The sequence below is a fragment of the Martes martes genome, assembly GCF_963455335.1.
Source record: "Martes martes genome assembly, chromosome: 1".
Classification (NCBI taxonomy): domain Eukaryota; kingdom Metazoa; phylum Chordata; class Mammalia; order Carnivora; family Mustelidae; genus Martes; species Martes martes.
Genome location: NC_137888.1, coordinates 124,635,934 through 124,662,476, shown reverse-complemented (window position 1 = coordinate 124,662,476; position 26,543 = coordinate 124,635,934). Strand labels below are relative to the sequence as shown.

Below are 26,543 nucleotides of genomic sequence, written 5' to 3'. Positions count from 1 at the left end.
AATAAATAAAAATCCTTTAAAAAAAAAAAAAAGTTAACTGCGGTGATGACTGCATAGTTTTGCAAATTAACTAAAAATCTATAAATTATGTATTTAAAAATGAGAGTATTGCATGTTATGTAAACTACATAACTGTAATGGAGAAGCGGAAAGAGGCACTGAGGAGGAGGAGGATTACAGTGCCTGTAGGATGACAGATGAATAGATAAATGGATCTTAAAGAAGTAACTTGACCAAAGTCTCAGCCAAATAGATGGCAGAGCCAATACTGAAATCCAGGCTTGATGACAAAATCCATATTCTTCCTACACCCAGAAGTAAGGGTGCATTAGAAGCAACGTACATTACTCAACTTTGCAAGAATACATTCAATCTGCAAGTACTGAATGTGAAGTAAAGCAGTATATGGACACACAGAAAAGGTTCCCTTAAACTGAGATAAAGTTATGGTGAGAATTAAATTAGGAAGACTTAAACATAAATCATCTGCAGAAGGTATAAAGGAAATACACAAAATCCAAAGAAGGTGGCATGATGGGAAGCAGGATCTAGATCTTTTCCATGACTATATGAAAGCTGAAACTAAATTCACTGAATAGTGAGGACTGTTCAAACAAATTAAATGTGGCAGTCTCTCTCCAACACTGTCCCTGGATAGAGTGTACTGACCTAGATCTGCTATAGTGCAGACAGATTCATCAGGCTATCACAGCTCAGTAACACTGACAACTAAAATGACCCAACTTGCTCTGGGTTCATTCCAGGTTTACTGGTCAATCTTCAGATTATAATCTGTGTCTGATACAGGCCTTCCTACAAGAGAAGGCACTAATAGGCGAGCGCAGGTAGACTATTTCACTGGAAAGTTACACTTCTCAATGCCTATCAGTAATATGATACCCTGGCTTATTCTTTGGACTTGAAATCACCTGAAACCTACATCACTCTTAGATATAAATAATACGTATCAATGTTAAGAACCAGAATTTGGTACATAGTTCATCAGTACCTGCCACACTTAGAGAACTGACTCATCGGGCAGTAAGACCTTCCCAAGAGACACTCTTACTGCCCAGCTCCATTCCTCTGAAAACTGAAACTTGTATTTTGTTTTACAAACTGGATGAAATCTGCAAATGTACAAATTATCCCCCTCAAATGACAACTGTTAATACTCATATTTCACAGTTTACAGAACATTGTTACTCTATTACCTCATTTACTAGCCAACATCCTCTGAAATGACCAGGACACACATATTTATTCCCAATACAGTGAGGAGGTGAGGTAATAGTAATTTACAAAAGGACATGCTGCTAATAAACACATTGACCTGGATTAAAATCCAGGTCTTCAGTCTCTGAATCCAGTAATTCTTCTACTTCATTCACTTCAAGTTTCTAAAAGGCCAACACAATTAAACCAAGAAGGCCTATGTTTCTGTCAGGAAAACCAATGATTATTTTCTGGTTTTATGAGCAGTCAGAGAAATCCTCTGAGAATTAAGAAAAAGACAATCTTACAGGGATCAGAACAAACCATAACAGAGAAAAATGTCAAATCTGAATAAAGGAATAAAAGATTTATAAGTAGTACTTAAGGAAGTACTAATGGAAATAAGTAATTTAATTTAGAACCAAATAAAAAATTTTAATCTAATAAGTAAATGAAAACAAAGAAGTGCCTTCTTTCAGAATCTTGCTACAAAATCTATTTAAAGCTCTTTTTGTATTCTTTAGCAAAAGGAATGACACTGCTTATAGAGAGGTAGGGTGAAGCTAATGATTGGTTCCACTGTAAAAGTGGTATTGAGAAGTATACTACAATTCAGCATTCCATTCTAGATATCACTATCTAGGGTTTATGGGTTTATGTTGAACAAGAAACTCGAACAAGAATGTTCACAACAGCTTTATCACAACAGCCAAAAAAGGAAAATAGCCCAAATGTCCATGCACAAAAGAATAAATTAATTCATTTTGGTATATTCATACAGACTATAGGAATAAAATGAGAACTGCTAATACATGCCACAATTTGGATGAATCTCACAAAAATCATGTTAAAGCAAAATAAGCTAGACAAAGTACAAACTTAACTGGTGGAATAGGAGTGGGGGGTTGGGGGGAGATATCTGAGAAGAGACAGAAAACTTCCTGGAGTGCTGGAAATATTTTATATCTTCATCTAGGAAATTATAGTTAAAAACTCATCAACCTTATAAGCAGTGTACTTTATGTATTAATACATTCTACTGCAATTTTTAAAAGTTAGCGTAAGATGTTTATTTGGAACCTCTTACACAACAAAGAACTTCCTTTAATCTTAAATTTCAAATACAAGATGACTCTGAGAATGTAACTGTAATTGAAAAAGTGATTTTATACTAAAATTAGCCCACTGTAGAGTCAACCAAAATTACCCCAAAGATACATATTTCAAATTTTTTTCTAAAAGTTATACCTTGGTTGGCTGTGTGCCTCCATAGGATGGGCATAGCAAATGTCAGGATTATCTCTATCTAGCCTCATTTCAATCACTTCAACATCTTCCAGAACTAAAATAAAAATTCAAGTTTCTCAATGAACAGATAACGGTCATCTACTAAGAAACAGAAATGAAGTAAAGGTGCTATAACAGAGTAAAAATTTTTTAATAAATGCTATGAGAAATGAGAAAGAACTAGGAATAAAAAAGGATTACTGGGTATGCTGAGGGTCCAATTAAGATTGGAGAGCATGAATATTTAGTGGCTCCAGTCTGCAAAGTTGTGATTTCCTCCAGATGTCCTCAGTAACGCAGAAGCAGGTACACCGAAATAAGAAAGATGAACTGATCTTTGGCTATTAGACAAATGCAATAAAGAGACAAAAGTGCAAAGCAGCTCAACATATTTCAAAAGCTAAATAGGGTTCCAGGCTAGATAAGAAAATTAAGGCAGAAGGGAACAAAAGCTATCAAAGGACTAAAAGACTCCAAGAGACTGAAAAGAAACTATCAGTGTCCACGTTTAAAAAAAAAATTCAAGGGGCACCTGTGTGGCTCAGTTGGTTAAGCACCTGACTCTTGATTTCAGCTCAGTTCATGATCTCAGAGTCATGAGATAGAGCCCCCTTCCACACCTTGTACTCCAGGATCAGCAGTGAGCCTTCTTGAGATTCTGTCCCTCTGCCCATCCCCCACCCCCCTCTCCGGCACATGCACTCTCTCTAAAATAAATAAATAAATCTTTAAAAATTTTTCAAGAAGTTCAACATATACAAAAATTCATTAAGAGGTCTTTCACAGCCAAGTACTATTTTTTATTATTATTTTAGAAAATGAAATGCTTCTAACAATTCAAATTTCCTTTTTTGAGAGAACTAGAAAGGTTTCCAAACGGAAAAAAGTTCAAATGTTTAAAGTATTATAATTGCAAATCTATAGTTCCTCAACATTTCTATGTAAATCCAATGATATTCTGAATCAACAAAGGAAGCTTCCAAATTTTTTTTAAAGATTTTTGTTATTTATTCATTTTGAGAGAGACAGCAAGAGCATGAGCAGGGGAGAGGGGCAGAAGGAGAGGGATAGAGGGAGAGGCAGGTTTCCCACTGAGTAGGGAGCCTGACAGTGGGCTCAAACCCAGGAAAGCACACGCTTTCATCTGAGCCACTCAGATGCCCAAAAGCTTCCAAATTTTTTAGTGAACCAGTGAACCTTTACCAAAAACCTCACTATAATCAAATCAGTCGCCCCACACATCAATATAATATCCTTTGATAGAGAAGAATTTGTGCATGTGTAAGTGAGATCATATGACAAAATTATTTCCTATTTCCAAGTTCTGTCTAGCTTGAACTTAGAATGAAACTGGTCAGTAACAGCACATAATCAATGAAGGAAGGAAGGTAGGAAGGAGAGAAAAGGTGACTGAAAAGATTTAGAAACAAACAGCACAATAAAAGAATCTCAGGAGGGGTGCCCACTGAGTGGCTCAGTGGGTTAAAGCCTCTGCCTTCGGCTCTGGTCATGATCTCAGGGTCCTGGGATCGAGCCCCGCATCGGGCTCTCTGCTCAGTGGGGAGCCTGCTTCCTCCTCTCTCTCTGCCTGCCTCTCTGCCTACTTGTGATCTCTGTCTGTCAAATAAATAAATGAAATCTTCAAAAAAAAAAAAAAAGAATCTCAGGAAAAAATGGTATCAGCATATCTGGAGCTATAATGTAATTATCTCTAATTAAAAGGTTTAAAGTAGGGGTGCCTGAGTGTCTCAGCTAAGCATCTGACTTCAGCTTAGGTCATCATCTCAGAATCCTGGGATCAAGCTCCCCACCAACCCCAGGCAGGCTCCCCCCTCAGCAAGGGATCTGCTTGTCCCTCTCCCATTGCCCCTCCCCTCATTCATGCGCTCTTTAATAAATAAAATCTTTAAAAAATATAATTAAAAAAAAAAGGTTTAAAGTATAACAATCAAGCATAGTCTTCAGTAGAAATCTAAATTTCTCAATTTGGTTGACTCTAAGTACTATTTATTCAATGTCTATTACTTTGCCCAGCACTGTGCTCTCCTACTATGAACCACACAAAAGTAGGGTATCTGCAACTTAACAAATGAATTATTTTTCTCTGAAAAGGCAATCTCAAAAAAACAAACATACAAAAAACCATGCCCATTTGGGGAAATTAATTAGAAAAAAAAATCACTATCAGACATGACAAAGAGTACCTGATGTTTCTGTGATCTCTGGCTATGGCTTAGACTAAAATGCCACAACTGGGGAACCTGGGTGGCTCAGTGGGTTAAAGCCTCTGCTTTCGGCTTGGGTCATGATCCCAGGGTCCTGGGATCAAGTCCCACATCGGGGTCTCTGCTCAGCAAGGAGCCTGCTTCCTCCTCTCTCTCTGCCTGCCTCTCTGCCTACTTGTGATCTCTGTCTGTCAAATAAATAAATAAAATCTTAAAAAAAAAAAAACTATTTAAAAAATATAAAATAAAATAAAATGCCACAACTGTGTTCCAGCTGAAGGGTAGTAGTGGTAAAAAGAATGGCAGTTGGGTTCTCTGGCCAAAATTAAGATACGTTTGCCTCCTACAACTTTTCTCTGTACAAATTGTTCTGTTAGTACTGGCATACCCCCTCAAAACACACATGTACACAGTTTCATTGCTTTAATTTTACCACTTAGCTTACACAATATTGCCTAAGAACTATTTCTTACTTGCTGCCCTCTTTACCCATTCAACAAATTCCAACAGTGAATAGTTCATTGCAAATGCAAATTTTCAACTCCCAGTGATTTCCTTATAAATTAAGCTTTCATTACACAAAAACCATTCATACTATTAACACTATAACACTATTAACAATAGCAATTCATCCATTTCTACCCATATCATATGTAAAATGGATTGGTATAGGAAGTTTCACACCATCTTGTATATTTCACCCATTCTACATGTACATTTTCCCCCTTATTTTAACATTTTTCAGGTAAAGATATATCTCATCATCAACAGCATTTTATAATTGTGCTAGACAGGTAGTAATTAAACACAGTTGTCATTGTTCAACCATGAACTCAGTCATAGATGTCCACCATGACATCAACTGAGTTATGTGCACTGTTAGTTTCATGCATGTTGACTTTAAATACCTTTAAAATGTCTTTAAAAATATTCTATAATTTGGCATTGAGATGAAGAGTCAGTATGTACAAAAGTACAAAAATAGATGATCAAATCAAACATTCATTATTTCTAGCAGTAATCCCAAGTCCATGTTTTCTTGTAATGCAACAATGAAGTGAATTACGGGATATGAGAACAGCCGCAAGAAGATGAATCTGATTATATTTTGCTGCAAAATATATACAAAAGGACAAGCTATCACATGCAAGCAGTGCAAATGAAGGCAAAAGCAAAAGAAACTGTCAAATCTCTGAGAATAGATAAAAAATTTCAACAAATGAGTGGTTGCTGTGACCAATTATAGGCTGTACAGGCTTTACGGCATATGTTTCTTTTTCATTGTATGTAAAATAGTGTTGTGTCTTCTATTAATGGTAACTCAGATTCTGTGAAATAAGATTTTAAAAATCACAACTCTGCATTCTTGGTCTTCCCTCCAATTTTCTGCATCTTAGGATAGCACCACCATTCTCTCAATTATTGATGTCAGAAACTTGGAAATCATTCTTTGACTCCTCCCTTTCCCTCATCACCTACTCTACCCCCACAACACATAGGGAATCAGAACACATGTCATTATTATCCCTATTACAACCTTAGTCCAAGGCATTATCACCTGTCACCTGGACACCAATACAACCTAACCCTCTCCTCTCCATTCTACCCCTACTGCACTCTAATACTCACATAGCAGCTGGAGCATAACTTCTCAACCTATTAATATTTTGGGGTAATAATTCCTTATTGCAGGGGGCCATCCTGAGCACTGGGGAATGTTTAGCAGCATCCCTGGCCTCTACCCACTAATGCCAGCATTATACACCATCACCCCCAGTTAGTTGTAACAACCAGAACTGTCTGCAGATGTTGCCAAATAACCTCTGGGAAACAAAATACATGTTGAGAACCACTGAACTAGAGTGGTTCTCTAGTGGTTCCTCGGCTGAAAACTCTCCAATAGTTTCACACCTATAACAAAATCTGCACTCATTATAGCCCTTAATAACAAAATACACCCTACATAATCCAGACTCTGGTCTACCCCTCAAGCCTCATGTGATGTCACTAACACCCTGCATCATGCTCCCTCTAGTCACTATGGCCTTCTCTCACTTCCTAAAATACCAGAGCCCTTTCTGCTATAGAAATTTTGCTTTTGCTCTTCCTTGTGCCTGGACCACTCTTGCCCAGTTCTGTGCATGTCTCAGCTTAAATTTCACGTCCTGGAAAATGTCTTTCCTGACTGTATGTATGTATCCCATTATTACCCATCACAGTAACTAATATATTCCCTTTATAGCATTTATTAATATACGCATCAATATAGCATAATCAGTATATGATTATGTTTACCTGATTACTGTCTCTCACATGAGCACAAACACCTTATCTTATTTCTAATATCTAGCCAAAATGAAATGAACAAATTTATAACTGGAGAACCTTAAGAACCAAGTGAGTTGACATCAATGATAATTTCAGCACCACTTCCATCTCATTCCCCACCTGTATTTACCATCGTTTCCCCTTGAAGTGGAGGGGAGGAGAATGGAAGGGAAAGGAAGAACCTAACAAAGCCCTCATTTGTAAAATATCTTTACCAACATATTCTCTGAAGGATTATGTACAGATTAAATGTCATATGTAATAAACCTAAAGCACTAGAAAGGTGTGATAAACAGCCCGTATTCAATAAATGATGGCTATGTATGCAGAGCACCAAGCACAATGCCTATAGCAGATAAATGAAAAATGCCACTTCATTTTGTTGTCGATTTAAGTATGCTCCATGCCCAATGTGGGGCTTGAACTCACAACCCTGAGATCAAGAGTCTCATGCTCTACTGACTGAACCAGTCAGGCACCACAAAAAAAAGCCACATCTCTTGCCCCCTTTAATCTCACTTTACCACCAGTTTGCTCTGAATACGGTTTAGAAGAGAACTCTGTCCCTAAAAGATACCTTCCCCATTCTGGACCTCCACAGACATAACATACTGAGTGTAACATAGCTTAAAGTTATTCATATACACTGACTAGAGAAAGCCAAATATCCACTGAACAAAACCAAAATTCATCACAAAATGACCTCTGAAATACACTGCAATTAGTGTCGGTAAATAGAATAACCATATTAATATTCATTTTTGAACCTAGCTTTAAATTAACCTGGGGGGGGATCTAAATTGCTGTTTCACAGTATCAGTGTTCTTTAACTAAAAATAACCTACTACTACATCTAACACAAGTCTACTTATAAGAAATAAAATAGTAAATTCACTTCATGATTAGACTCAATAGTGAAGGGCAAAGTACTATAAAATATTATATAATATTTAGAACAAAATTATTTATCTTAAATTCCTTCTAACATCTGTTTCTGACAGTATTCTGTATTTGCATCTATGGGTTTGAGGAAAGTGATAAAGGAGTATATTACAAGGAACATAAAGGAAGTCAAACTGCCAAGATCTGAATTCTACTTCTGTTAATTACTAGCTATGTGACCTTTGAAAAAAATCACTGAACTTCTCTGTGCTTTGATTTCTTCATCTACAAGCTAAGACTTAAGAGTAGTACCCACTTCACAGGGTTACCTTTAAGAATTACATAACTTAACATATTAATATGCTTAGAACAGTGTCTGATATATAAGAAAACCTAGTAGCTATTACTTAGTATTATTATATTGCTGTTAACTACTATTACACTATTTTGCTTCTTTGCATCAGTTTCATTAATAACTAACATACCAGACGGCACACATACAAAACATATACATCACTGCAAAAAGTTCTACTGAACAACACTATCAGACCACGGGATAGTTAGAATGCCTGGTGAGGGTGCCAGGGTGGCTCAGTCCCTTAAACATCTCCATTTGGCTCAGGTCATGATCCCAGGGTCTTAGGATTGAGTCATGCATCAGGCTCCCTGCTTGGCAGGCAGTCTGCTTCTCCCTCTGCTCCTCCCCGCATCCCCCCACTTGTGCACATGCATGCATGTGTGCACTCTCTCTCTCAAAAATAAATAAAATCTTTAAAAAAAAAAAAGTGCCTGGTAAGATAACACATATCATTTTCTTCTTGAATTTTTAAATCGGTTCTTAGAAAAAAAGCATTCTAGGCCCAAAGCATTTTTTTATCTATTAACTCTGATGTGTAATGAAGAACTTGAGGTTCAGTCCTATTTAATAAGTCAAAAAAGAGTGGGAAAGAAGAGAGTACCTCTGAGGATCTTTTTTTTTTTTAATTTTATTTATTTATTTGACAGAGAGCAGAAACAGAAGGAGAGGCAGGAAGAGGAAGACGGAGAAGCAGGCTCCCCACTGAGCAAAGAGCTTGATGTGAGGCTTAATCCCAGGACCCTGAGACCATGATCCGAGCCAAAGGCAGAGGTCCAACCCACTGAGCCACCTGGGGGCCTCTGAGGATCTCTTTCTGAGAGACAATCAAACAAATGGATTTTCTCATTCCCTCTCCACCCTACACATCAAGCTACCCACTAAACTCTCTCAGCAAATGGTACCACCCTTAGAAAAGGAATTAACTATTAATCATTTCATATTAGTTAATTATTAACAAATTAAAGAAGCAAATTTGTGACATAGTAATATAAGCTTCTCTAACACAGTAAATAAAAGATCTACAGCTGCATCTAACAATTAGCCTGATTTTAAAGTACAGATTATGATAACTGGTTTTGGGGACATCTGAAACATCTGTAATTTCATATGAAAATATTTCTTATTTCTATTGATAACAAAATCACAGGTATTGTTAGCACAATTGTGATTTGCTGCTCACATACAAAATCAAACAAAATGCCAAATCTCACTTACAGGTTAGTGAAGATAAAGATGTGATATTTTCCAATCTACTAAGTTCATGAACCCTGGTTTTAAAAAAGATCTGCTTTGGGGGCACCAAGATGGCAAAGTCGGTTGGGCCTCCAACTCTTGGTTTCAGCTCAGATCGTGATCTCAGGGTCAGGGTCATGGGATCAAGCCCCGCAGCCAACTCCGTCCTCAGCACAGAGTCTGCTTAGGATTCTTTCTCTCCCTCTGCCCCTCCTGCTCATTCTCTCTCTCAAATTAATAAATTAATCTTTAAAAAATAAAAAATTAAATTAAAAAATAAAAAAAGATTTGCTTTAGGAGATTAGACTTTAGAGTCACAAAACGCTGGATTCAAACCTACCACTTTCCAGCTAAGTAATACTGGGAAAAGGTACTTAACCTCTCTACTTGATCTGTGAAATGGGAACATACCAAAGTAAGAATGCTGTGCTATTTAATTACTTTATACTACTTAACAAAGTATTTGACACATCCTCAATAACTGTATAAACTATTATAATCAGTAACCAAATCTGACAAATACATAGTACACAACCTTGCTATGCATCAGAAATTGAGAGATTTGGCGTGAGCTGATCTGGGATAGATCCAAGCCACTGTTAAATTTTTAAAGATCCCAGGTGAGGGGCGCCTGGGTGGCTCAGTGGGTTGGGGCCTCTGCCTTCAGCTCGGGTCATGATCCCGGGGTCCTGGGATCGAGCCCCGCGTTGGGCTCTCTGCTCAGCGGGGAGCCTGCTTCCTCCTCTCTCTCTCTGCCTGCCTCTCTGCCTACTTGTGATCTCCGTCTGTCAAATAAATAAATAAAATCTTTAAAAAAAAAAAAAAAAGCTCCCAGGTGATTCTAATATGCAGCCACTGCCTACAGACAAAGTTCAAACTCTTCAGTTTGGCACACTAGGAACTCTCATCACTACTTACAGCTCTGTATTTTAATCACTCCTCCACAGGTAACCAATGCTCTGAACACACACTAAACTAATGCTTCATCAACAAGTGGGCTATAGTAGTGCCTCTCAAACATCAGCCTATATCAGAGACACTAGAAGGACCTGTTAAAAACTGCTGGTCTCTGAAAAATTTCTAATTCAGCTGGACTGGGGAGAGGTCCAAGAACATGCATTTCTTTTTTTCAAGAATTTTTTTTTGTATTTATTTGACAGAGAGAGTGAGATCACAAGTAGGCAGAGAGGCAGGCAGAGAGAGAGAGGGAAGCAGGCTCCCTGCTGAGCAGAGAGCCCGATGCAGGGCTCGATCCCAGAACCCTAAGACCATGACCCGAGCTGAAAGCAGAGGCTTAACCCTCTGAGCCACCCAGGTGCCCCAGAACATGCATTTCTTAACAAGCTTCCAGATAATAGTGACACTGCTGGTGCATGGACCACACTTTGAGAACCCACTGGTCCACACTAGATCACAACCTGGTTCCTTTATATTCACCTAAAATGGCATTCCAAACTCCACCATACCATTCTTGACTAGCTTTCACTTTTCTTCCAAAATTCACCTTCAGGAAGTATTTGCTCACTTCAACAAACCACCTCAAGTCACTTATTATCTACTCTAAAACTCTGCTAGAAAAAAAAAAAAAATTACAGAATGTTCTTAGTGGTCTTAGTGGTACACTAACGCTAGCATATACAGACTCTTTCATAAGAATTAGGGAAAAAGGCCTCCTCTAGACAGGTGAATTTTTAAAAAAAAGTAAAAAGCAAAAGGGGAGTCTGTCAAGCAGAATAAAATCTGGATTTCAGCTGCCACCTACCCTCTTCGCCAGGTACCTTTATATAGAGCACCAATTCCACAGTCACAATAGCCCTGCATTACTGGCACAGCATTACTACTAAAAGAGCACTCAAACCAATCCTGAGTATCAGGAAAGGAGGAAGAGGAAAGAATGAGGAATCGGGTTATCAGGAAAGGACTTGTGGAGAAAGTATCACCTAAGTTCTGAATCATAAATTGCTTTCTCTGTACACAGAGCAACAATGTCTTCATATATACAGTGTGTGGCTTACTGTAGATTTCAATAAATTATGAATGACTCTCCATAAATAAAATTATATAAAAACACTTGCTAATCTACCTCTTTCTCAACAAATAAAGAAGCAAATACACACCCACAGCTGGCACCAAAAACTATGAATACTATCTAAATATTAACAGTTTGGTCTGTATACTTACCAGCTAGGAGAAAGCACAAATTTTTCTAATAACCAATGGGAGATCAAAGGCAAAAGAAGCCTACTGAAAATGCACTTGGGTTTTTCAAAATTAAAGACTTTCAAATAAAAACCTCTGCATTGGGGCTCCTGGGGGGCTCAGTGGGTTAAGCCTCTGCCTTCGGCCCAGGTCATGATCTCAGGGTCCTGGGATCGAGCCCCACATCAGGCTCTCTGCTCAGCAGGGAGCCTACTTCCCCCTCTCTCTCTGCCTGCCTCTCTGCCTACTTGTCATCTCTCTCTCTCTCAAATAAATAAATAAAATTAAAAAAAAAAAAAACCTCTGCATTATCTAATCAGAGCTGATTTCCTGGTTATTTCAGTAGGTACTAAAAAACTTACAGGAATTTTGGAAACTAGGTCCAAGACACTAAGTTTACAATGAAGAAACTGAGGTCCAGAGACGTAATGATTCAAAGACAGACACATAGCTAATTAGTGGTAGAACTACAATTAAAACTCAGGTCTCTAGCCCTTCACTAGTTTTCTCTCTCCTACCCCATGCTACCTTTACATTTATAAAATAGAATACTAAATAGGGGGCTTGGGTAGCTCAGTTAAGTGTCTGACTCTTGATCTCACCTCAGGTCTTGATGTAAGGGTCCTAAGTTCAAGACCCACCTGGGCATGGAGCCTATTAAAAAGTAAAAATACTAAATATCCATAACTTAAAAATGTAGATTAACCAGGGTTTTGTACTCTGTAACCCCATTTTTATGAGAGGAAAAATCAGTCATCTCTCATTTTATCTAGGAACTTACTCAAAGAGGTAACTTTAAACATATATTCTGCTCTTGACAAAATTCATTCCTAGACTTCCAAAATTATATATGCAAAACCAATATTTATAGATAATAATCCTGATACAGCCATCAAAATTTCACAATTATCAAAAAGACATTACAATACCTTTCCAGGATGCAGTACATTCTTAAGAAAGAAAAAAGAGCTCAACTTTTGAAATATGTTTAACAATAAGCAGAAAACTCTAGCTATAACCCTCATCTCAATTAACCATAACATCTCATCCTCTGACCATTCTCATTAATAAAGTTTTAATCTGGGGCACCTGGGTGGCTCAGTGGGTTAAAGCCTCTGCCGCTCAGGTCATGATCTCAGAGTCCTGGGAGTGAGCCACGCATCGCATCGGGCTCCCTGCTCAGCAGGGAGCGTGCTTCCTCCTCTCTCTGCCTGCCTCTCTGCCTTCTTGTGATCTCTGTCTCTGTCAAATAAATAAATAAAATCTTTTTAAAAAAAAATAAAGTTTTAATCTACTGCTAGTTCTATGTGCTGATAAGAACCAATTAATTAAAATGCTTTCCTTCAGGAAAGTAACCTCCTTATTTACCTATATAATTTTATTCACCTTTTAAATTTAAGATTACTGTCCTTATAATTTATGTGCAATGCAATACAGTCTATTAGTTTAAAGCTAACTCTTTAACTTCTACAACAACCCATGACAGAAGTATACTTTTATTCCCATTTTAGAGATGAGAAAACTGAAGGTAAGAGAGGTTATTAAAGAATTCACCCAAGTGGGGTGCCTGGATGGCTCAGTCGTGAAGTGTCTGCCTTCGGCTCAGGTCATGATCCCAGGATCCTGGGATCAAGCCCCGCATTGGCCTCCCTGCTTGGCAGTAAGCCTGCTTCTCCCTTTCCCACTCCCCCTGCTTGTGTTCCCTCTCTCCCGCTGTCTCTGTCAAATAAATAAATAAAATCTTAAAAAAAAAAAAAAAAGGAAAGAAAGAACGAACTCACCCAAGTTTACATACCTAGGAAGGGGCTGCATTAGAATTTAACACAGGCAGTGTGACTCAGGTGCCAGGAACTCTCTTGAACAATGGCTTTCTTAGACATTGATCATGTCACAGTGCTTCCTCCATGTGTAAACATATGAACTTTTTCACTATCCTTAGCAATGCAAGATACACGGTAAAACATTTCCTTCCCAAAATGTAGTTTAAGTTTGAACAATAAAGTAGAACACAACTTACGCAATTTTAGCTTTCATATCTTGCATTATGTCATAAAAATTTCTGCATATTTGCTACTTTATACTATCGCTACCAGAGAACAGAAGAAGCCTACCTCTCAGTGCTGTAAATGAGATAGGAAAAATACTAACCTGATACAATAAGGGTCAACAGAGCTTTAGAATAAAAGAAGGAATCAAGTACCTCAAAAGAGACAATAAGGTCATGTTCATGCTTGGCTATGTATAAAGCACACTTTGTCTGCCTCAGATTGAGAAGACAGGCAATGGTGTCTCAAACATCTACCTGGGCCTTTACACAATTCAACAACTATGAAGAGAAATTTTGCCAGAGAGCCTAGAAACAGTAAAGGTAATATGTAATTATTAATGTTACTTTGATCAGAAAATAAAGGGACTCTTCTGACTCTTATCACTTCCAAAACATATTTATTATTTGGAGTGAATTGACAGGGAGAAAGTCATCTCCCCTTAATTTTGCAAGTTAAGCTTCCAAAGTATCTTGAACCTAACTCCCTCCATAGCATTTCACGCATTATTCCTATTAGTTTGTTTTGTTGCTTTATTATTGTAAAATGTTAATTGGTACACAGTAAATACTGAGTATTTTCTTTTATACTTATTAACACCAGAACAAAGACATGGGGAGATGGGCTAGGATACAAGTATGTAATCCAACTTGCTGTAAGCATAAAACTCAAAGAGAAGCACAGTACAGATATAAAGCTGAAAAGCCAAACTACAGCCATGTGAGAAATACGAGGAAAACTTAATCCCAAACAACACAGGGAAAATTAAGAAAATTCATCAGGCAATTCTGGGAGACAGTTCTCCATGGGTCTCTCACTTTTCTGCATGTCTTGAAAACAGAGGCACTGAATGCCTCTGTCCCAAACTTTTCAAGACTATCTATATAGTGAACAGTCTTGGAAAGAGAAACAGCATCTCCAGAGAAAAGGGGAACCATGTTTACTATCCATTATAAGGACTCAAGTTTTCCTAGGCTTAAGATTCATCTCCTGTAACCCAACCCACTGCATGTGCAGATGTCCTATCTTTATACTACCATAGTGTATGCAAACTGGGGCTCAGAGATCAGATGCAAATGCTGATTCTGCCATTTATTAGCTGCATGGTCTTGAGACAATTAGTCTACAACACTAAAGGATACTATGCAGTATGACCACCACCACTTACCACTACTGCTATTGCTGTAGTGCACTGCTCTCTTTGATCAAGGAGCCTCATGCCTCCCAGTATCCATTACACTGTGGCAGGTTAACTTGTTAGCCTTCAAGTACAATAAAATCTCAGGCCTCTAACCATTCACGACAGGCATTAGCACATAATCAATGTTTACTATAAACAAAAGAGAGATTCTACTTCCACATTATCAGAAAAAAGCAAAACATGGGATGCCTAGGTGGCTCGGTTGGTTAAGCGTCTGCCTTCTGCTCAGGTCATGTTCCAGGGTCCTGGGATCAAGTCCTGCATCTGCACTGGGCTCCTTGCTCAGTGGCTAGCCTACTTCTCCCTCTGCCTGCCTTTTCCCCTGCCTCTGCTTTCTCTCTAATAAATAAATAAAATCTTTAAAAAAAAAAAAAAAGGAGAGGACTGCCTGGGTGGCTCAGTCATTAAAGTCTGCCTTTGGCTCAGGTCATAATCCCAGGATTGGGATTATGGGCCTGCATCTGGCTCCCTGCTCAGGGGGAAGCCTGCTTCTCTGTCTGTCTCCCTCCTTACTTGTGTTCCCCCTCTCGCTGTGTCTCTCTCTTTGTCAAATGAAAAATAAAACCTTAAAAAAAAAAAAAAAGAAAGAGAGAAAAACAACTGTATGCTGCCTTAAAGAGGTACAAGTGAAACACAAAGAAAAAGAGTTTTTAAGTAAATCAGTGAAAAAAGATATATAATGAGAAAAGTAAGCTCAAGAAAATTGAAGTAGTTGTATCAACACCACATAAAGTAGACCCAAAAACAAAGTATCACCAGAAAGATAAATATTTCAAATGATAAAAAGATCAATTCATCAGGAAGACATATTATATATTGTACGTGCTTAATAACACAGCTTCAAAACACAAGCCAAAAATTGACAGAATTACAGGAGGAAAAGACAATTGCATGAAACAGAAATTGGATATTTTAACCTCTCAGCAACTGATAAAACGATAACCCCTTCCTCCCCCCAAAAAAACTCAGCAAATACAGAAATGATTTGAAAAGGCCAGCAGAACACCTTAACCTAATTGATATTTACAGAATACTACACCCAACAACTGCACAATACATTCTTTTCAACTGTAAAAGGTTCATTTACCAAGACAGACCATAAAACAAGATTCAATAAATTTAAAGGGATTAAAATCATACAGAATATATTATCTGACCTCAAAAGGAGATTAAGTTAGAAATCAATAAGATACCTAAAATCATCCCAAATATTTGAAAATTACATACACTTTTAAGTAACCCACATGTCAAAGAAGAAATTACAAAGCAAATTGGAAATTATTTCAAATTGAGTAACAAAAAATACAACATATCAAAATTTGTGGAATACAGCAATGCTTACAGAAAAAGTGATAGTTTTGAATGCTTAAATTAAAAAACAAAAACAAAAAATGTCTAAAATATATAACTTAAGATCCCACTTTAAGAAGCTAGAAAAATAGAGCAAAAATGTGGAAGACAGAAAATTATAAGGAAAAGAACAAATGAGATAGAGAAGATAAATGGAGAAAACTAGCAATGTTATTACCTGAAAAGGTAAAAATACTGGTAAACCAAGAATGATACTGGTCAAGAAAAAAAGTGTACTAACAACACAAGAAATTAAAGAAGAGCTATCACTACAGAGCCTACAGACATTGGAAGGATTACAATGGAATCTTATAAACAATTATATCAATAAATGAAAGGAGATAAACAAACATCTTTAAAAATACAACTTACCAAAACTGACAAGATGAAACAAAACCTGAATAGCCATACGTCTAATAACAAAACTGAATTGGACTACTACCAAAAACCTTCCCACAAAGAAAAATTCCAAGTCTACACGGTGTCACTGAATTCTAACAAACATTCAATTAAGAGTATCAATGCTAAACAAATTCTTTCAGTAAATAAAGGAACACCTCCCAACCTATTTTTTGAGACCATCATAATCATTACACTGAAACCTGACAAAGACATTACAACCAAAGAACACTACAAAGCAATAATATCCCAAATCCCTAAAATTAAATATAAAAAAGATAATACTCTGTGACAACATGAAATTAACCTAGGAATCAAGGTTATTTTGACTCTCGAAAACCACCATTTCTTTATTCATTCTACCACCATTTTGGCTAGTAGGACACCTGGGTGGCTCAGTCGGTTAACCGTCTATCTTTGGCTCAGGTCATTATTCCAGGGTTCTGAGCTAGAATCCCATTGTTTTTCCCTCTGCCTGCCACCCCCTCCCCTGCTTGTGTGCCATATGCACACGCACTCTCTCGCGCTCTCTCTGACAAATAAATAAATTAAATCTTCAGAAATAAACAAAAAGTAAATTTTGGCTACTGCAAGCAAAGTTACTGTGAACATTTTTATTCACATGTTATCTTCAACCTACTAGATAAATCGAATTGTTCTGCAAAATGGCTGTGAATCTATATTCCTGCCAAAAATGGGAGTATACTTTCTCCACATTCTCACCAATACTTGATATTATCAGAATGCTTAATGTTTACCAATTTGATAGAAGTGAAATTATTTCTTCTTATGGTTTTCCTCTGTACTATTCTGATTACCAAAGTTCAATGCTTTTCCAACTCTGATTCATGGTATCACTTAGGTGAGTTGCAACCAACATTCTTTTTTTTTTTTTTTTGCAACCAACATTCTTAATTTAAAAAACAAAATGAGAAAATATCAGAGGGCACTGCATAAAGGTTAAATGTTACTTCATGAAACTTCTATTTCCATTGTGTATATGCTTATAGTGGGTCACAGTATAAATTATTTTTGTTAACTGTATGCTTCTAGCAAGTTAAAAGTCATTTTTATAGCTGTTTCGTTACAGCAAAACTCTATAGAGACATCTGGGCAACTTATTAGGGCACCATTCAGGACCATGACACAAAGGAATGTATTTTATGAAAGTAGGACCTGAGATGTCCTTCCAGCATAAACTGGCAAAAACAGAATCAGAAGAGGGAAAAGAAAGAAACCTGAGGGAAGCAATAGGGTGAATTATATGGAGAAAAGATTCTACAAAACCAACTGATCTATGACCTACTTAAAGCTCACTTCAAAATAATCACATTTCTCAATAAAACAAGGTTTCTCTCAGCACTAAGACAGAAAGCTGGGATCCCACCCTTTCTTAACTACTGAAATGACAGAAAACTGACCACTCCTTCTCTAGAGACATAATTCCCATCTCAAGATTCATCTCACTCTAGGCCTCATACAAGAGTATACTTTTAGGTCTCTGCTTTCTACCCTTCCCTAAGGAGTGTCACAGTAACTAGAGACATCTTAATTCCAAAGATTTATATGTTTATTCAGTTAACAAAGATTAACCAAGCTCATACACTATATCCATCCCCTCTCTATTAAGTTGTATCTCCCTCACAATTTTAACTCCTTGTTATATTCTTAAAGATTATTTACTTATTTATTTATTTGACAGAGAGAGAAACACACAGTGAGAGAGGGAACACAAGCAGGGAGAATGGGAGAGGGAGAAGCAGGCTTCCTATGGAGCAGGGAGCCCGATGGGAGGCTGATCCCAGATCCCTGGGATCATGACCTGAGCCAAAGGTAGACGCTTAACGACTGAGCCTCCCAGGCACCTCATCCTTGTTATATTTATTAAAGCTTGATATCCTTAACTAAAACTAATTGCCTCCTCTTGAAAATATTTTTCTTAGACTCAAACCATCCCACATACCATGACCCAACTTCTGCTATCTTCTCTGTTCAACCAATAATATCCCTACTCTAACCCTTTCAAATAACTATTCTTTTTCATAAGAATTTCTTCCTCACAAACTGTGGACTAATCATACCACAACAATTGCCTGGTACAATGAGTGTGAACCTACCTGTCACTTAATAGGAGTGTTATCTTGAGCTTTAAAACCTCTTACCTTATGAGACTCAATCTATCTCTAAAACAGCTAAAATAGGTATCAAGGAATAATGATAATTACATAACCTCCTATTGCCTTTCTTATTACCTAAAGTTTACTATAATTGTAGTTTTTAATTTCCTCTAAATGCAATAAAATGTTTTCATAGAGGCACTTAAAGTGAGATACCAGGAAATATGGGAAGGAAAGGTTTAAAGACATATAAGTAACTTGTCACATCGGTTATTGCTCTCCTTCTGTGCTCTGCTCCTACATATATCCAGGTTCTAAAAAGGCAAAAGTAAAAATACTTCTTTCCCAATGGCAGACAAAATTTTAAGAACCCTCAATGACCCACACCCTGTAAATTCCGCTCCCTTTGACTGTGGGGAGACCTGTAAATATAATGGGATACCATCACTCCAGTGGTTGTTATAAGGCAAATAGATTTTGCATATGTATTTAAGGTCCCTAATCAGTGGAATGGCCCAAAAGGAAATTATCCTGGGTGGGTCTGACCAGGCCAGATGAGCTTTAAAAAAGGGTCTTTTTTTTTTTTTTTTTTAATTTTATTTATTTATTTATTTATTTGACAGACAGAGATCACAAGTAGGCAGAGAGGCAGGCAGAGAGAGGAGGAAGCAGGCTCCCTGCTGAGCAGAGAGCCAGATGCGGGGCTCGATCCCAGGACCCTGAGATCATGACCCGAGCCAAAGGCAGAGGCTTAACCCACTGAGCCACCCAGGCGCCCCTAAAAAAGGGTCTTAAAGGAGAGTTTAGAGGTCACAGATGGAGGAAGTCAAGGAGACTGGCTCCTGCTTGTCTGAATAAAAGTAACCATAATCATACGGGAACTATAACCATAATCATACGGGAACTGCTTATGTGGACTAGTGGTAAACTAACCAAAAGCTAGCAAAAAGAGGGACTTAACAGCCTCAAGAAAACTAACTGTGCCAACAAGTACTGAGCTTGCAAAAACACTCTAAACCTCAAATAAAAACTGTAGACACAGCTGACATCTTGATGAGATGATCTGGTGAGATGTTTTACATCTCCAGCTACTAAGTCCAGCTACCAAGTACCCAGATTGCTCACCTACAGAAACTGTGAGACAGTAACTGGGTGTTGTTTAAGCTGCTAAATTAGTTGTACTATGCTATACATCAAAAGAAAATGAATACACTCCCTCACTACAGGACCAAGCAGCAAAGGAAAAAAGGGGAAGATGTAACAGGACTTCAGCTGCCTCCATTTTGACCTCCATTTTGCCTCAGTCTGTACTTTCTTATTAATTAAGCTCCTCTTTCTGGCTCCTCTCTTAAATCAGGCAAAACACCCTACCAGCAAAGCATCCCCTGATAAGAACCAAAACTACACCCACAACCAATAAGGACTGCCCTGAGCCACCAAGACCCCACGTGATGAACTCTAGGACAATGACTGACTTGACCTTCACTGTCCCCTCTGCATGTACCCATCCCCCTTTGATTCACATTTTCCTTACGGAAACCTAGAAGTTTTAGCATTTGGGAGAAACAGTTCTCCCAGTGTTTGCCTCACTGAAATAAACTTGTTTCACCACCTTTTGTCTCTTAGCCTTTGGATTTTGTCAGCAGCAAGTGCCTAGACCTAGTCTGTTTAGGACCCCTAGAGCCAGATGCTCTTGTACCCCTGAACCCAGGCTAAAAAGAGATGCATTTTTTTCCTCATGGTGCATTAGACCTCCTCACAGAACTGATTATGAAGATATACAGATCCAGAATCAAGGGGGAAAGGTGAAAACTGCATAAAATATTTGAAGTTTTAACAATTAAAAAGGGCTTTTTCATACAGATCTTGTTAAACAACTATCATATAATTTAGTACCTTCATTTTAGTGATGAGGAAAGTAAAGCTCAAAGAGTGACACCCCAAAAAGATGACAAACTTAGGGAATGTTTATTAAAGTAACTTCAGTCCAGGGCTCTTTCCCCTACACCACAGCCCTCCTTAAGGCTTTGAAAGAGCCATTCAAATCAACAGTAATTATATTACTGTCTCCAAGGAAAGAAATCCAAGTAACATAATTTCCCATATTTCCCATCTATTTCAGTATCTCCTAGCTGTAAGAACATCAAAAACTAAAGTGGATACTGAGAAATTTCCACTCAAAAGTAGCTGGTTGGGTTGTAAAAACAACCACTGGTAAATCACTTAAATAAATTTAAAATACATTCTAAAAAATATAAAGAAAAAAAAAATTAGAACACCTGTAGGTTTTCCAGAACTTTATTTAGAAAGCAAACAATTTGTGTTTTAAGTGTTCACAAAAATCAAAAGCAAATAAACAACCTTTCCGGATCTTTCAATATATCCCCCCTTCTGCAATTTTTAAAAAATCTGATATTATCACTATAAATATGAAAATACAGTACAATATATATACAATAAACCATTTTTAGTTTCACTGTTGTGGATACTTTCCTAGGTATATCACCATCAAAATTTGCAGTTTTCTTAAAAACACACGGAAAACTAAAAGGTAGAGTCATACTCAAATTCCACATAAATCGCAAATCACTGAACTTTCTCTATACCAATTCAAATACTTTTACACTGTATTTCCTAAGATGATGCAAAATATACTCCTTTCTAGTCACGACCACAATTAGGAATAAACTATATTCATCATCTTAACAAGAACTTTAACAGCAAATAATTCGCTATCGTCACATACAGCATTGTTTTGGGTCTATAAGCTTCCGAAACCATCCCACGATTTATACGCCCCGGGCACGATTCTCTGCAATGTGAAGAGAATCGATAACATTTCAAATGTGGGTAGAAAGGGTGACGTGACAATCCTAAGACCTGAAATTTTTTTTTCAGTCCCTAGAGCACACATGAAGCACCCAGTACAGACCCTCCAATCAAGGCCCAGATCCAACTCCAGGCACTCCAGTTTCCCAGCTCTTCACCCCGCCCCCACCCCGAGAAAGGAGGGAAAACAACTTTTATTGGCCTCCTCTCCCCGGGAATTGGCAAACTAGCGGGGCAGTGCTCTGGCCTGAACACGTTTCACAGGGAGGCCTCCGTCGGGGGCGGGGAAGGCAGATAGCGGGAAAGCCCGGCTTCGACGCCCCTTCTCCCCGAGTCGCCAACCCCCTGCCCCACCCCACCAAGCAGCAGCCTCGGCCGGCCGCCACGCCGAGCGACCCCCAGTCCCCTCCACGGAGGCGAGCTCGTTGTCATGTGACGACGACGCCGCTAAAACACCGCAGAAACGCAGGGCGGCGGACGGCATTCGCACTAGCCCGCCTCGGCCCGGCCCCAGCGGGCGCGGGCGAGTCCCGAGAGTCCGGGCGGGGGGGCGGAGGGCGGGCTTGGCGGCGGGCCCGAGCGCGCCACAAAGGCTTCCGCGCCCGTCGCTGTAGTGCCCGAGCAGGCGGGGGCAGAATTTTCGGGCCCGCGGGAGGGGTGGGGAGGAACGAGGGCTCCGGGGTGCCCGCCGCGCCCACAGGCGCCCCCCCGGGCGCCCGGACAACCAGCGACTGCCGCGCCCCGCACAGGCCCGCGCGGCCTCCCTCCCCCGCGCGGGGCCCGCGCCCGGCCCGCCCGCCCGCTCGCTCCTCGCCCGCGCTCCCTCGCTCTCTCGCTCTGGCCCGGCCTCCATCTTGGATCCGCGCTTCCAGCCCCCGCGCCGCTGCCGCCGCATTCCCCCTTTCCCGCCCCCCGCCGCCGTCGCCGCCGCCCGCACTCACCTCAGCTGCCCATCCGGGCGCCGCCGGCCGTCGACCTAGTTTCCCCCCAAAAGTCTCCGGTGTGTTATTCCCGATGTGGGGGGGTTGTTACGGGGTGGTCGCCGGGGGTTCGGGAGCGGGGGCCGCGCCTTCAACGGAGCTGCAATCCTAACCCGCCATCTGGTGGCATTTTCCACACGCCAATGGCGCCGCTGCAGACTTGGGTCCGGACCGCCCTCTGCTGGCCGCGACGCTTACTGCCTAGCTGACGGGACGGGCCTGCCCGGAAAAGGGAGGGAGCTGAGGCGCGAGCTGGGGGCCGCGGCGGGGACGCGCGCAAACGCTTTCCTGTGGGGATTGCACGCACGCGCACCAGCGGGGCGGGAAACGTGGCCGCTGCGTGGAGACCCCGCCCCCGCGCGGAGCCGTAGCCTAGCTCACCCAATCGCAATTAGCGGATACCTCTCGGTGAGGACTTTGTAGATGGTTCTTGGGCCGCCCGAGGCTGGCGGAAGGACGGCCACGGTGGCGCCTGCGCGCCCCGCTAGCCTAGTTGCCGCCCGCCATTTTTGGAGCTTTTCCGAGACCTGGGAGGGAGACCCGCCCCCGGCCCCTTCACCGAGGCCCCTCCCCAGGTCTCGAGACTAGTGCATCTCTGCAGCTCCGCCTGAGTCGTGCTGTCCCCACCCGACGTTGGGTCTCCCGTTGCGGAAATGGGAAGGAGTAAAGGAGCCAAAGCCTTCTCCCGCCTCTCCTGGGTTTGAAGAGGGTCTCTGAGCTTAGCATTGTGTTAGCTATACTAATTACTGACTGTTGGCAAGGCGCTTTCGCGAATAAGGGTGAAAAGGTTTCGAGAACTGTTCAGGCCCTCCCGTGCCAATCTAGACGCTACAGTGCCTGCCCCAGGCCGATTGGCGTCGTCCCTGCCTCTGTAAAGCAGATCCACTCCTTAGTGCTGGCTTTGCATAAGGCGGCAGCATTGGATAGTTAGTGAAAAAGGAATGTAGCTACTAGACCGGGAAAACACAGCCTCAGCTTTGGAATGCGATTTCTCTTCCCACAGCATAGGACTATTTTCAGTGGCTGTGAAATGGACGTGAGAATTGACTAACGTGAGATCGTGATCAAAATATGCCCTTGAACGTCGCCTCTTCCTACCCGCGCGTTTCCGTGAAGGTGGCTCCTATCTTTCACCTGCTCACAACTTTTCAGTACAAAAGTGAATCCTTAATCTCCCGGCTCATCAACCCAATTTGTGACTAAATTCTCTGTTGCTAGAGCCAGCTCTATTTTAATATTGCCTTAGAATCGCTCAGTTCCTTTACAGTCCTCAGAGCCAATCTCCAGTAAATTACCCCAATTTCTGGTTTCTTCCCGAAAAGGGCAGAAAGTGTGTGGCTGTTTGACTGGAGGAAGTCGCAACCGACCTAAACATGCACACGCACTAATCTCCGGTTGATTTATATTCTTTGCAAAGACTGTTTACAGCTTTCCTTGTTATTAAATGTGCCAGGCGCAATCTATACTAAAAGATAACTTCATTTAGTTTCCAGGGATCAAAGCAATGGGATTACAAATTCTCCAGTTTGATACTCTCTCCATCTTGAAATATCTATAGTCACATTGTGTTCCTGATCTCAAAAATTCTCACCAAATCAACCTGTTCTCCTCTTTTTTCCAAAGCCAGTCTTCCTTGGACTATGTAAGCCATCCCTTCTCACTTCCCTCCACCACTACTTTTGTAAGGTCTTGTATCTTCAATGTCCTTATCCACCAGCTTCTTCCTTTCTGCTTTTCAACACACCGTTACCGCTGTCTTTTTTTAAATTTCAGTGCTACTATTCTCTCCAGGTACTGTATTATCAACCTTTCTTTCACACACATTTCTGAAAAGGAGCAGTCACTGCCTTCATTTGCACTTTATTCCTTAGCTTAATCAGACTTCATAACAACAAAAGGAACTTAAACTTTAAGATCGACAGTTATAATTTCCAACCATTTTCTCCTTCCTCATTTTCTTGGCATATCCTACCCCTAGCCCCTTCTTAAAATCCTACTTCCCTTTATTTAAGGACAATTCCTGATTTCTACAACCTACCTGGTTTACTGGTCTTATTCCTTTGCTAGCTCCGCCTCTTCATCCCACAGTTCAACTCCTACTTTAAAAGTCTCCCAAAATTACTGTTTTCTGATTTTTCCTCAGCTAAGATTCCTCATGTTCCGCTTACTTGCCAGGAAGCTCCAGCTCAAAATTTAAACATTTAAAATAATGCTTTCTTAAAATTCAGATTTCCTAATTTCTCTTAACATTGTAATCTCTGTAGTAATTAAGAACAAGGACTTTGAAACAATACTGCTCTAGAAAGCTGTGTGACCTTGGACAAATCTCTTTGTGCCTCAGTTTCCTCAGTTGTTGGAAAAAACAACAGTACCTATCTCATAGAGTCACTATGAGTATTAAACAAATTAACAATTATATAGAAATGCCATTGGTATTATTGCTGTGTTATTTTTATCTTGCTAAGAACTTTTTAGCAATTTTTTAAAATATCCAAGGGCACAGAGTAGTCAACTTTCTGAGTTTAGAGAAATCTAAAATTTTCTTTATTTTGCCCTCTCACTTAACTCAATAGTTAAGCTGATGTTTATAAATAATTACCTAGTGTCCTATGTTCTAAATTGTAAGGCTAGGCTTGATTCCACCATAACAAGTATAATAGCCGTCTAAAAAAGTCTTTGTCATTCATTCAGCACCCTAAAAAAAAACGCACAAAATCTTTCTGTGATTCCTATAGTTTAAAAAATATAATCAAAAATACTTAATGGTATGCAAGAAATGACTTGATCTTTTTCCAATTTCTGTCTCTTTCTTCACAAATTCTTCATATTAGTTGATTTAGTCGGAAAAATCAAAAATACAAACAATAGGTACATTTAAAGTTTAGCTATTTGGTAAAATAAAGTAATGGTTATCATAATGTGTTGACTTTATTATGTAATCACACATCTCCCAGGAGCCTATGCATTTGTGAAATTCTTAAGATTCCAAAATTCTTGGCAAAGATTTTCAAATACCACAATTTTCATGAACAGCTTCAAGCCATAGGTATGAACAAAATATCAAAAGCAATATCTGAAACTAGTGTGGATAATAGCTCAAGATTCTTAAATATTATTTAGGGTAGGGGGTCCTTGGGTGGCTCAGTGGATTAAGCTTCTGACTCTTGATTTCAGCTCAGGTCTTGATCTCAGGATTGTGAGTTCAAGGCCATGGTGACTCCACACTGGGCATGGAGCCGACTTAAAAAAAAAAAATTTTTTTTTTAATTACTTAAGATAGGGAATATAGTATTGGTAGAGCAACCATTTGCTTAGTCCACATTTCTTGGTGACCTTGGTATTCTACATTTCAAATGATCTGAAATGAGCCCTGGCCAATTTGAAGTTTCATTCTTGATGGGTTAGATGTCTAAAAAGGAAGACACATACCCATTAGTTTTATTTCAACTCAGTTTCTTAGCCAACCTGGTACAAAAGTAGATATTTAGTATTATATATTTAAAAATTGCATTTACAGAGTTATACATCAATGTATTGTAAGTGTAATATAAATGCATTGAAGAATAAATGGTTAACATTTATTAATGAATACCATGAAGAACTTTGCCTTATAATATAAAAAGCTAGTTGGTGACTTTTTACTTATTTATTTATAAAAGATTTATTTATTTATTTATTTAAGTAATCTCTACACCCAATGTGGGCTCAAACTTGTGACTCCGAGATTAAAAGTGACATGCTCTACTGACAGCCAAATAGTCACAAGCAGGTACCCCCAGTTTGTGACTATTTAGAGGACAAATTAACTTTAAAATTTGTCTTTTTCCAGTTTGGATAATCTTAGCACAAATAAGATTTCAGAATTATCCTATTGACCTTTATGTTCTGCTTGAAG

At 39.4% G+C, this 26,543-nt stretch overlaps 1 protein-coding gene across 1 annotated transcript in view; it reads right to left on the bottom strand.

The window, feature by feature from the left end:
• STAG1 (STAG1 cohesin complex component) overlaps nucleotides 1-22,951 on the bottom strand; it is a 421,265-nt gene extending 398,314 nt beyond the window's left edge. Inside the window, exon 1 of the mRNA XM_080804269.1 lies at nucleotides 22,610-22,951. The gene's annotated coding sequence lies outside the window, so the exon portion shown is untranslated. The remainder of the gene's footprint in view (nucleotides 1-22,609) is intronic.
• Nucleotides 22,952-26,543: the final 3,592 nt, after the last annotated feature.